The sequence below is a fragment of the Miscanthus floridulus genome, chromosome 9 (genome assembly GCF_019320115.1).
Source record: "Miscanthus floridulus cultivar M001 chromosome 9, ASM1932011v1, whole genome shotgun sequence".
In the NCBI taxonomy this organism is placed as follows: Eukaryota; Viridiplantae; Streptophyta; class Magnoliopsida; order Poales; family Poaceae; genus Miscanthus; species Miscanthus floridulus.
The window spans coordinates 105878537-105890716 of record NC_089588.1 but is presented as its reverse complement, the minus strand read 5'-3'; positions in this window follow the sequence as shown (position 1 = coordinate 105890716).

Sequence of the window (12180 nt, the reverse complement as noted above, 5' to 3'; positions counted from 1 at the left end):
ACCCTAAAAATCCATTTCAAAATCTAAGCATATTTTGGGGTTGAGCCCAAAAGCAAAAGTGTAGATCTTGACAAGTTATACAAAGTTTGTTTTTGGAGTTTTTCAAGTTGTTTAGTAAAATTTGGAGTAATTCAAAAAGGCGTAATTCGTTAAATTTCCCCCATTCGAATTCAAAAGTTCATTTCAAAATCTAAACCGAATTAGGGGTTGGTTATAAAAGAAAAGTTGTAGAACTTTTGTTTTTGAACAACTTTTGTTTTTGGAGATTTTTGAATTGTTATGAAAATTTGAGAGTAGTTTGTGAATTTTGGCGAATGGCAATCTTGTAAATACTGTGAACAGTGTTCACCGCCTTAGCTACACCGCCGGCGACCTTCAGTTCACTTCCAGGCGCGCGCGTGGATGTCCTCGGCTTCGCGTTGGCGCGGAGAAGTCTCCTGCGTGGCTTCCTCGTGCTTCTGAGCCACTCTATTTAGGCTTGGTCGTCGCCGTTTGCCTCCGCTCCTTTCCTCTATTTCCACCGCCGCCGTTGTCTTAGCTCCGTTGAGCTTTTGCCGTCGAACCGGCGCCCGCGCCATCGCAGCAAAGCATGTCCCAGCTCCGCTAGTTCCTTGCGCATCCAGCAAACCAGTCCTAATGGCTTGTCTTCCCTGGAAACTCACGGTGCGCGCTCTTCTTCCTCACGGCCGGCAGCGTCTCCGTCGAGCATGATTCGTCGTGGCTGGAGCTTCACGGTGCGTCTTTGTCATTGCTGAGCGTACTGTCAGCTTCGCCTTGTGCCCGTGATACTTTATCACTGGTTAATTGGTCCTTTTGTCTACTACAGTCGCCAGAGCATCATCATCACCATCGTCTGCGCCGCCGTGGTTGCTGTACACGTCAACTCACCTCTCCGTTGCTCCTCCGGTCTCGGTCTTTGCTCCAACGTATTCGGGGTGAGCTACTGATACTTCTCGTGCACTTGGTTCAATCGCTACCAGGCTCCTATCACCGGCATAGCACAGCCATGCCACCACATCCGCCATGGTCGACGTTAAGCTCGTGCCTCGCTGTAATTGCTCAAGGTTGTGCCGTCTATCGATGCGGGGCAGTGTGGGGAGTGTTTTGGTGCTTTAACCGTCGCCGTTGGTCTCGCCGTCGGTGAGATATCGTCGGTCAGCGCAGTCGCCAGTGTGGTCAAACGCGCGAGGTTAGGGATGACAGGTGGGGTCGGGATGTCAGTGACTGCGTAGTTCAAAATGAATTTCTGTTTTTCAGATTTGAATGAATAGTGTCTATTTTTGTTATTTTTGTGTAGATTTATTTAGAGCTCCAAAAATTATGAAAATTTTTGTGTGACTCCTCTGAGATGTATGTTATAAAATAAAAATATGAAATATTGTTTTTCAGCACTTGTTGAATGTGATAAAAATTGCTCAATTTATTAATAAATGGATTTCCATGATTTTTCTAGGCTTATTTAATTGTCCAAAAATTATGAAATTTGTTTTACCACTTACTTATCATGTAATGAACATTTACTAAAATTTTGAGCTCAATTAGAATAAGTTGATTTATTTCATAATTTTGAATTAAATAATTAATTCATAAAAGCAAATAGTAACCTTTAATGAATTAGGTTTTGTTTGGATTTTTGATTGAGTGATGTCCTTGGGTCATTAGTTGATAATGATCCTTGGCAATTGATGTATGTGTTACGAAAAAGATTTAGTTTGTTTGACTTGCAGCTGTACCGCGAAGGAAAGTTGTATTCAAATTGTTAATTTTTGCATCATCATCGAGCATCATGTTTCGTACTCCGCATCATGTTAAACATGGCACTGTTACTACATGTAGTGAACGAAGGTGAACACGTAATAGTTAATCAAGTTGTGGAGGAGGTTAATCCATCTATTGAGGTCGGATCGAATACTTGTGAAACGTCGCAGAAACCGGACTTTTCCGTCAACGAAGGCAAGCCCCGGATGCATACAACCCTACCTTGTATTTTACAAATTGATTTCACTTTTGCTTCTTTTTACTGCATTAAGTGATTAGGAGTCAAGTACAAATCAAATTGGTACCTTACCAACCTTGTTATTCCATATTTACCATATTACCAGTTTTAAATTCGTATATGCCTAGTTTTGCTTAGCTATGCTTAGAGTGATGAAAGTCGGGTGATTACCTGCCACCTGCAAATTTTAAATGGAACTTTGGTTAATTATGTTAACATGTGATATGGGAATATAAAGTAATAAATCTAGACCGGGCGGACTCGGTGTGTGTGAGCCACAAGACATGGAGGTCTTGTGAGCAGGTTCTTTTCGCCTGTGTCAATTAAGGCACGTCCGTTGTTGAATTGCATGAGGTGAGAATTTGTAGTACTAACCACATACTCCGGTAAGCCTTAACTTGGCAATTCTAGTACAAGAATGGCTACTCGCGCACTGGGAGTGGAGAGATGGCGGGAATAGCGTGTACCCACGTGGCCATGGGCTGGATTGGTGGAGTACTGTGTTCTCGGGTGGCATGGACCCGTTCTTGTTTAGGGGATCCGAGGGTGGGTTGGTATATGGAGGTCAGGGACCTGCATATGTCGTATGGTCTGGAATTCCCAGCTGGGTTTATAATCGGTTTGAATCGTCGTTGCTCCTCGGTTATGGAGACTCAACTCACTGTTCATCATCGTAGATTAATAACTAGAACTTGAGGCTGGTTGAGAAAGTGTTGGATATGAAGTTTCATGATCTCCATACGGATCATGTCAGCTTTGTATATGATTTTATGAAGTTATAAATTTTGAATTAAAGAATTTTTATTAAAAAGCTTTTACGCAAAATAACTTTGATTATTGCTAAAGCCATACCTTGAATCCCTGAGCCTGCATTCCTGAGTTTATCATTTCTTATTTCGGTTAAGTCTTGTTGAGTACTTTTGTACTCAGGGTTCGTTGACCCTTGTTGTAGGTGAGCCTCATGAGCAGATCTATTTTGGATCGTGCTGCATGACGGTTGTTCCTTGTGATGACGATGAGAAGTAAATGTGTGGACCTTGGGCAGGGCAGTTTCATTATGTGTTTTCTATTATATTATAATGCCACTCCACTATTTCGTTTTGTAATAATCATCGAACTTAGTTATAAGGTTTGAAACTACTGTTTTGTAAATTATATTATTGTAAGACTTCCGCTGTTTTTACTCTGGTGTAGATATTTGAATAAATGTTGTAATACTGCAATGACTTTGTAACGTGATCCTGCTCGGAAATCGTGGATGATTTGGGGTTCCCCGAGGACATCCGACAGTCTTCTTAAGTTACCGGAAACATATGCACAGATGTCAAAGGTCGTTGGACAGTGACAGGTGCTTGTGGGCCCTATAATTTAGGAGGTTCTGCCACAGAATGGTATCAGAGCGATCGTTGCTAGTTTTTGTTGTATTGTTTTACAAAAACTTCAAAATGATTTGGATGACTAAATTTAACTTGATAATTTGATCCAAATTGCTTTTGACTTATCTTATTTCTTTCTCACCATTCCTTATTTGATTAAAAAGGTTTTGTTTGGTGGAGTAGTAATCTTACTATGCCCTATATGAAAACAAATATTGTTTATGTGCATAATAAACTTTGATGTTTTTGTTCGTAAGAACGATTCATGCATCATGATTAATTTACTAGTTACTTCCTTCACCTCTGAGTCTAGAGTTGAGTAGTGAGTCTGGTCTAAGTAATGTAATCCATCATAGTTGCTCTTTAGACTTTGATCAAATGATCTTACTTGGATTAAATTGGCTTCCTACAGTATGGCTCGTACCAAGATGACGCCCCGTAAGTCCACTGGACCCAAAGGAGTTCCTCGTCACCAACTTGCCCCTAGGAATGACGGTGCTAGCAGTAGCAGCTCTAGGCCTGATCCCCAAGCAGAGATACAGAGGATTTCTGTAGAATTAGCACAAGCTACTAGAGATAGGGCTTTAGATACTATACAGGTAGGAGAATTACAGGATCAATTGAGGCGTCTCACCACCATGCATAGGAACTACGAAAGCATGTTAGTTCATACGGTGGAGGGAAGGAATGAAGCTTGGCATAGGGAAAATGTAGCTAGAGCTAGAACTCATGAGCTAGAATTCTATGTAGAAGATTTAGAAGAACATAGTACTTATCTGCATGAGGAAGTTCATAGGCTTAGCAATCTACTAAATCCAAATCATGAACCCCAAGCTGATGCAATGGACCCTGGTGTCATCCTTGCCGATGATAACGAATCGGAAGAGGAAGAAGAAGAAGATCCTGAAGAATTAGTAATGATCAATGAAAGTGATGATGAAGGTGGAAATATTTCCGGAATGGATACAGAGCCGGAAGTTTGAAGTAATCAAGGACAGGAGTAGAGTTGTATAATAGTTAGTTATAGTTAAATTATGTAGTTTTGTTTTGGTACTTACAGGTTCTGGTGTTTATATTAGTAAACCCTATGTAATGTGTCTAGAGTAAGCTTTTTGTGCGATTCAATAAAGGCTTGTGAATAAAGTTTGGTTTGTTATGAGCAGATGCGTCGTACGTGGGGTTCGTATATTCCTGGGACTTCACAAGATGAGGATGGTATTCCAGATCCGCCACTAGTTCCAACAAATCTGGTGGATGCTATAACCGCACTTGTCAATGTGATGGCCGAAAATTCTCGTTTGCATCATGAGATAGCTCAGAGTAATCAGAATCAGATGCATGGAAACCGTGGTCGCCACCATAACAGACAGGAGGCTACATATGTTGATTTTATAGACATAAGACCACCGATGTTCACCAAGGCAGATGAACCATTGGAGGCTGATGACTAGCTTCGAACCATGGAGCAGAAATTTGATCTTATTCCATGCACGGAGTATCAGAAACCTGCGTTTGCCGCTCAGCAACTTAGAGGAGCAGCGAGTGCTTGGTGGGCAAACTTAGTGGCTATGCAACCAGCTGGCATTCCAATAACTTGGGCTGAGTTCCGTACTGCCTTTAGAGTCCATTATATCCCTGAAGGAGTTATGGCTATGAAGCTGGATGAATTCCTTGCTTTGAAGCAAGGAGATCAAACAGTGATGCAGTATGTGGGAAGATTCAATCACCTATCACAATATGCATCTGAACATGTCAATACTGATGCCAAGAAGAAAAGGTGGTTTATGAGAGGCCTGAATACCAAGCTGCAAACAATGATGACAACTTGTACTAATGTTACTTATCATGAGGCAGTAAATATTGCAATTGCTTCAGAGTCAAAGTATCGGCAGCATAAGGAGCTCAAAAAGAAAAAGAGTATGCCGTCTGGATCTTTTGGGGGAAATCAGAAGAGGCAGAGGGCGATTTATCATCCAGTACATCATAATCGTCCACCTTATCGTCTACCGCAGTCCCAAGTCGGGCAACAGTCAAATGTTCGTCCTGCTATAACCTACCCGAGTTCACAGTCGACCAATGCTTCTGGTGGCAATGCTCCAACGTCCCAGGGTCACAACTATCCATGTTACAATTGTGGAAGGACTGGTCATTTCTCCAGGGAATGTCCATATCCCAGGCAGGCTAATCAAAATTATCAGAATGCCCTTGCCAATCAACAACAGGGTCAGGCACCAAACAAGAACCCTAATCAGAATGCTCAAAAGGGCAAAGATGAGAGGAAGATAGGACAGGTGTTCTATATTTAAGCTGGAGAAATTTCGAAAGGGGAACCAGTGATGATGGGTATGTTTCCTGTTGCCAATCACCCTGCAGTTATACTTTTTGATTCTGGCGCATCGCATTCATTCATCAATAGAACATTTGTCGTGAAGTATGAAATTTCAATTGGGGCAACAAAGGAAAGTTTCAATATACAGTCACTCGGGGGATGTCTGTGTACTAAGGAAATGGTATACCAGGTACCCGTAAACCTGGGTGGGCATATTTTTCCCACTACCATGATTATCCTTAAGGATCAGGATATAGATGTAATCTTAGGAATGAATTGGATGTATCAGCATAAGGCTATTATAGATGCTTTGAATAGGACATTAAGGGTGAGTTTGCCTGATAGTAATTCTCAACTTCTCATCCAACTTCCAACTTTAAGAAGATTAGTGGGCAAGATTTGTGCAACTGCTGTCAAAGAAATTAGAGATATCCCGGTAGTGTGTGAATTTCCGGATGTGTTTCCTGAAGATTTACCCAGTCTACCACCTGATAGGGATGTACAGTTTAACATAGAGTTGCAACCTTGAACAGCTCCGATTTCTCGGAGAGCTTATAGGATGCCACCTAAGGAATTGGCCGAGTTGAAGACTCAGTTACAAGAATTGATTGAGAAGGGGTTTATCCAACCTAGTTCCTCACCTTGGGGATGTCCGACAATTTTTGTGAAAAAGAAAGATGAGACCCTGAGGTTATGTGTTGACTATCGTCCGTTGAATGAAGTGACCATCAAGAATAAGTATCCATTACCTCGAATAGATTTGCTTTTTGATCAATTGGCCGAAGCCAAAGTTTTCTCCAAGATAGATTTGAGATCAGGATATCACTAAATTAAGATAAAGCCTGAAGATATTCCCAAAACGGCATTTACCATAAGATATGGATTATATAGATACTTGGTAATGTCTTTTGGTTTGACAAATGCTCTAGCTCATTTTATGTATCTGATGAATTCAGTATTCATGCCTGAGCTAGACAAGTTTGTAGTGGTGTTTATTGATGACATTCTAGTATATTCCAAGAATAAGAAAGAACATGCGGAACATCTCAGAATTGTTCTGACCCGCTTGAGAGAACATCAACTATATGCCAAGTTCAGCAAGTGTGATTTTTGGCTTAGGGAAGTGCAATTTCTTGGACATGTCTTATCAGCTGAAGGAGTTGCAGTTGATCCTAGCAAAGTGAAGGATGTGCTTGATTGGAAACCGCCAACCACAATTCATCAAGTTCGGAGTTTTCTAGGATTGGCGGGGTATTACCGTCGGTTTATTCCAGATTTCTCTAAAGTATCAAAGTCCATAACTGAATTGTTGAAGAACCAAGTCAAGTTTGTCTGGTCATCTAATTGTGAAGAGGCTTTCTAGACTTTGAAGAGATTGTTGACTACTGCACCAGTATTAGCCCAACCTGATATCGAGAAGCCGTTTGATGTTTATTGTGATGCTTCAGGTATTGGTATTGGATGTGTGTTGATGCAAGAAGGCCGAGTCATTGCCTATGCGTCCAGGCAACTTAAGCAACATGAGGAACACTATCCGACTCATGATCTGGAGTTAGCAGCTGTGGTTCATGCTCTGAAGATTTGGCGGCATTACCTGCTTGGTAATACGTGCCATATGTATACAGACTACAAGAGCTTAAAGTATATTTTTACACAGTCAAAATTGAACATGCGACAAAGAAGATGGTTAGAACTGATTAAGGATTATGACTTGGAAGTACATTATCACCCCGGTAAAGCAAATGTAGTTGCAGATGCTCTTAGTCGCAAAAGTTATTGCAATTGTCTGGCAGTGAGAACAATGGGTTTGACTTTGTGCCAAGAAATGGATAAATTGAATGTAGAAGTAATTCAACAAGGTAGCTTGACCAACATCATTGTTGAAGCCACTATTCAAGATCAAGTTGTTGCTGCTCAGAAGGAAAACAAGGGTATAGCCCATATCAAGGAAAAAGTCAAGAATGGAAAAGCGGAATGCTTTAGCATAAATGATGAAGGTGTGCTATGGTTCAAGGATCGCTTGGTGGTACCAAAAGTTCCTGAGTTGCAACAGTCAATTCTAGAAGAAGCACATGCTACTAGGTTATCTATCCATCCAGGAAGCAACAAGATGTACCATGACTTGAAGCAAAGATTTTGGTGGACTAAAATGAAAATAGAGATTGCTAGATATATAGAAAAGTGTGATACTTGTCAAAAGGTGAAAGCTATACATTTGAGGTCTGCTGGTGAATTACAACCATTACCTATTCCATCTTGGAAGTGGGAGGACATAAGTATGGACTTTATTGTTGGTCTACCCAAGACATCAAAGGGATTTGACTCAGTATGGGTTATTGTAGATCGACTCACTAAGTCAGCACATTTTCTTCCTGTCAAGACTATATATCCTACGATCCAATATGCCAAGATGTACTTAGCAAGAATCATGAGCTTACATGGAGTACCAAAGACCATAGTGTCAGATAGGGGTACCCAGTTTGTCTCCAACTTTTGGAAACAATTGCATTCTTCATTGGGAACCAAACTTCTGTATAGTACAGCTTATCATCCGCAGACTGATGGACAGACTGAAAGAGTCAATCAAGTACTTGAAGATATGTTAAGGTGTTGTGTCCTTAACTATTCCAATAAGTGGGATGAATGCTTACCTTTGGCCGAGTTCTCATACAACAATAGTTATCAGGAAAGCATTAGAATGGCTCCATTTGAAGCACTCTATGGTCGTAGATGCAGAACATCACTGAGTTGGTCTGAGCCTGGAGAAAGAAGATTCTTTGGAGTTGACCTTGTGAAAGAAACAGAAGACAAGGTTAGGCAAATACAAAGTAATTTGAAGATAGCTCAGTCCCGCCAAAAGAGTTATGCGGATAGAAGATGGAGACCATTGGTATTTAACAAAGGAGATTTCGTATATCTGAAAGTATCACCAATGAAGGGAGTTACCTGTTTTGGTGTTAAAGGCAAGTTGGCACCTCGATATATTGGACCATATCAAATTTTGGAGAGGTATGGAAAAGTGGCATATCGCTTGAAATTACCTGAACATCTTGCAGCTGTACATGATGTATTCCATGTTTCTCAATTGAAGAAGTGTCTCCGAGTGCCTGAGCAGAATGTTGAGGTTGAAGGAGTGGAACTTGAACCAGATCTGACTTATTCCGAATATCCTATCCGAGTTTTGGATCAGAAGGATCGTGTTACTCGAAGGAGGACAATCAAGTTCTATAAAATACAATGGAATCAACATTCAAAAGAGGAAGCTACTTGGGAATCAGAAGATTACTTGTTAGAAAAGTTTCCAGAGTTTCTAGCGTCTATATAGAATAGAGTAATGTTAGTTGAGCTCAGTTATACAAGTTGTGTTTTGTAAAGGGGCCTCAACTGCTTTATGGACAAGTTCTAGATGTTTTTGGACTAACACATTTCCTTTTCAATTACTTACTCTATGGCTTTGAATCTCGGGGTGAGATTTCTTTTAGGGGGAAGGATTGTAACACCTCGAGTGTTTAAATACTAAAACTGGACATATCATCATATGCATTGCAAGGCATTGGTCATATTGCAAACTTTTATATGCATTCACTAAAACAAGTTTACATTTATGTTATAAGTATTGCTTGGTATTGTTTGAATTAAGTTTGAAACCTTTGTATTGATTTGAAATTCCGAAAACCCTGATTTTCAATATTTAAACCCTACCCTAAAAATCCATTTCAAAATCTAAGCATATTTTGGGGTTGAGCCCAAAAGAAAAAGTGTAGAGCTTGACAAGTTATACAAAGTTTGTTTTTGGAGTTTTTCAAGTTGTTTAGTAAAATTTGGAGTAATTCAAAAAGGCGTAATTCGTTAAATTTCCCCCATTCGAATTCAAAAGTTCATTTCAAAATCTAAACCGAATTAGGGGTTGGTTATAAAAAGCAAAGTTGTAGAACTTTTGTTTTTGAACAACTTTTGTTTTTGGAGATTTTTGAGTTGTTATGAAAATTTGAGAGTAATTTATGAATTTTGGAGAATGGCAATCTTGTAAATACTTTGAACAGTGTTCACCGCCTTAGCTACACCACCGGCGACCTTCAGTTCGCTTCCAGGCGCGCGCGTGGATGTCCTCGGCTTCACGCTAGCGTGGAGAAGTCTCCTGTGTGGCTTCCTCATGCTTCTGAGCCGCTCTATTTAGCCTTGGCCGTCGCCGTTTGCCTCCGCTCCTTTCCTCTGTTTCCACCGCCGCCGTTGTCAAAGCTCCGTTGAGCTTTTGCCATCGAACCGGTGCCCGCGCCATCACAGCAAAGCATGTCCCAGCTCCGCTAGTTCCTTGCGCATCCAGCAAACCAGTCCTTGTGGCTTGTCTTCACCGGAAACTCACGGTGCGCGCTCTTCTTCCTCGCGGCCGGCAGCGTCTCCGTCGAGCATGATTCGTCGTGGCTGGAGCTTCACGGTGCGTCTTTATCATTGCTGAGCGTACTGTCAGCTTCGCCTTGTGCCTACGATACTTTATCACCGGTTAATTGGTCCTTTTGCGTACTACAGTCGCTGGAGCATCATCATCACCGTCGTCTGCGCCGCCGTGGTTGCTGTACACGTCGACTCACCTCTCCGTTGCTCCTCCGGTCTCGGTCTTTGCTCCAACGTATTCGGGCTGAGCTGCTGATACTTCTTGTGCACTTGGTTCTATCGCTACCGGGCTCTTGTCGCTGGCGTAGCACAGCCGTGCCACCACGTCCGCCATGGTCGACATTAAGCTCGTGCCTCGCTGTAATTGCTCAAGGTTGTGCCGTCTATCGATGCGGGGTAGTGTGGGGAGTGTTTTGGTGCTTTGACCGTCGCTGTTGGTCTCGCCGTCGGCGAGATATCGTCGGTCAGCGCAGTCGCCGGTGTGGTCAAACGCGCGAGGTTAGGGATGACAGGTGGGGTCGGGATGTCAGTGACTGCGTAGTTCAAAATGAATTTCTGTTTTTCAGATTTGAATGAATAGTGTCTGTTTTTGTTATTTTTGTGTAGATTTATTTAGAGCTCTAAAAATTATGAAAATTTTTGTGTGACTCCTATGTGATGTATGTTATTTAAGAAAAATATGAAATATTGTTTTTCAGCACTTTTGAATGTGATAAAAATTGCTCAATTTATTAATAAATGGATTTCCATGATTTTTCTAGGCTTATTTAATTGTCCAAAAATTATGAAATTTGTTTTGCACTTACTTATCATGTAATGAACATTTACTAAAATTTTGAGCTCAATTAGAATAAGTTGATTTATTTCATAATTTTGAATTAAATAATTAATTCATAAAAGCAAATAATAACCTTTAATGAATTAGGTTTTGTTTGAATTTTTGATTGAGTGATGTCCTTGGGACATTAGTTGATAATGATCCTTGGCAATTGATGTATGTGTTATGAAAAAGATTTAGTTTGTTTGACTTGCAACTGTACCGCGAAGGAAAGTTGTATTTAAATTGTTAATTTTTGCATCCATCATCGAGCATCATGTTTCGTACTCCGCATCATGTTAAACATGGCACTGTTACTACGTGTAGTGAACGAAGGTGAACACATAATAGTTAATCAAGTTGCGAAGGAGGTTAATCCATCTGTTGAGGTCGGATCAAATACTTGTGAAACGTCGTAGAAACTGGACTTTTCCGTCAACGAAGGCAAGCACCGGATGCATACAACCCTACCTTGTATTTTACAAATTGATTTCACTTTTGCTTCTTTTTACTGCATTAAGTGATTAGGAGTCAAGTACAAACCAAATTGGTACCTTACCAACCTTGTTATTCCATATTTACCATATTACCAGTTTTAAATTCGTATATGCCTAGTTTTGCTTAGCTATGCTTAGAGTGACGAAAGTCGGGTGATTACCTGCACCTGCAAATTTTAAATGGAACTTTGGTTAATTATGTTAACATGTGATATGGGAATATGAAGTAATAAATCTAGACCGGGTGAACTCGGTGTGTGTGAGCCACAAGACATGGAGGTCTTGTGAGTAGGTTCTTTTCGCCTGTGTCGATTAAGGCACGTCCGTTGTTGAATTGCATGAGGTGAGAATTTGTAGTACTAGCCACATACTCCGGTAAGCCTTAACATGGCAATTCTAGTACGAGAATGGCTACTCGCGCACTAGGAGTGGAGAGATGGCGAGAATAGTGTGTACCCACATGGCCATGGGCTAGATTGGTGGAGTACTGTGTTCTTGGGTGGCGCGGACCCATTCTTGTTTAGAGGATCCAAGGGTAGGTTGGTATATGGAGGTCAGGGACCTGCATATGTCGTGTGGTCTGGAATTCCTAGCTAGGTTTATAATCGGTTCGAATCATCGTTGCTCCTCGGTTATGGAGACTCAACTCACTGTTCATCATCGTAGATTAATAATTGGAACTTGAGGCTGGTTGAGAAAGTGTTGGATATGAAGTTTCATGATCTCCATACGGATCATGTCAGCTTTGTATATGATTTTATGAAGTTATAAAT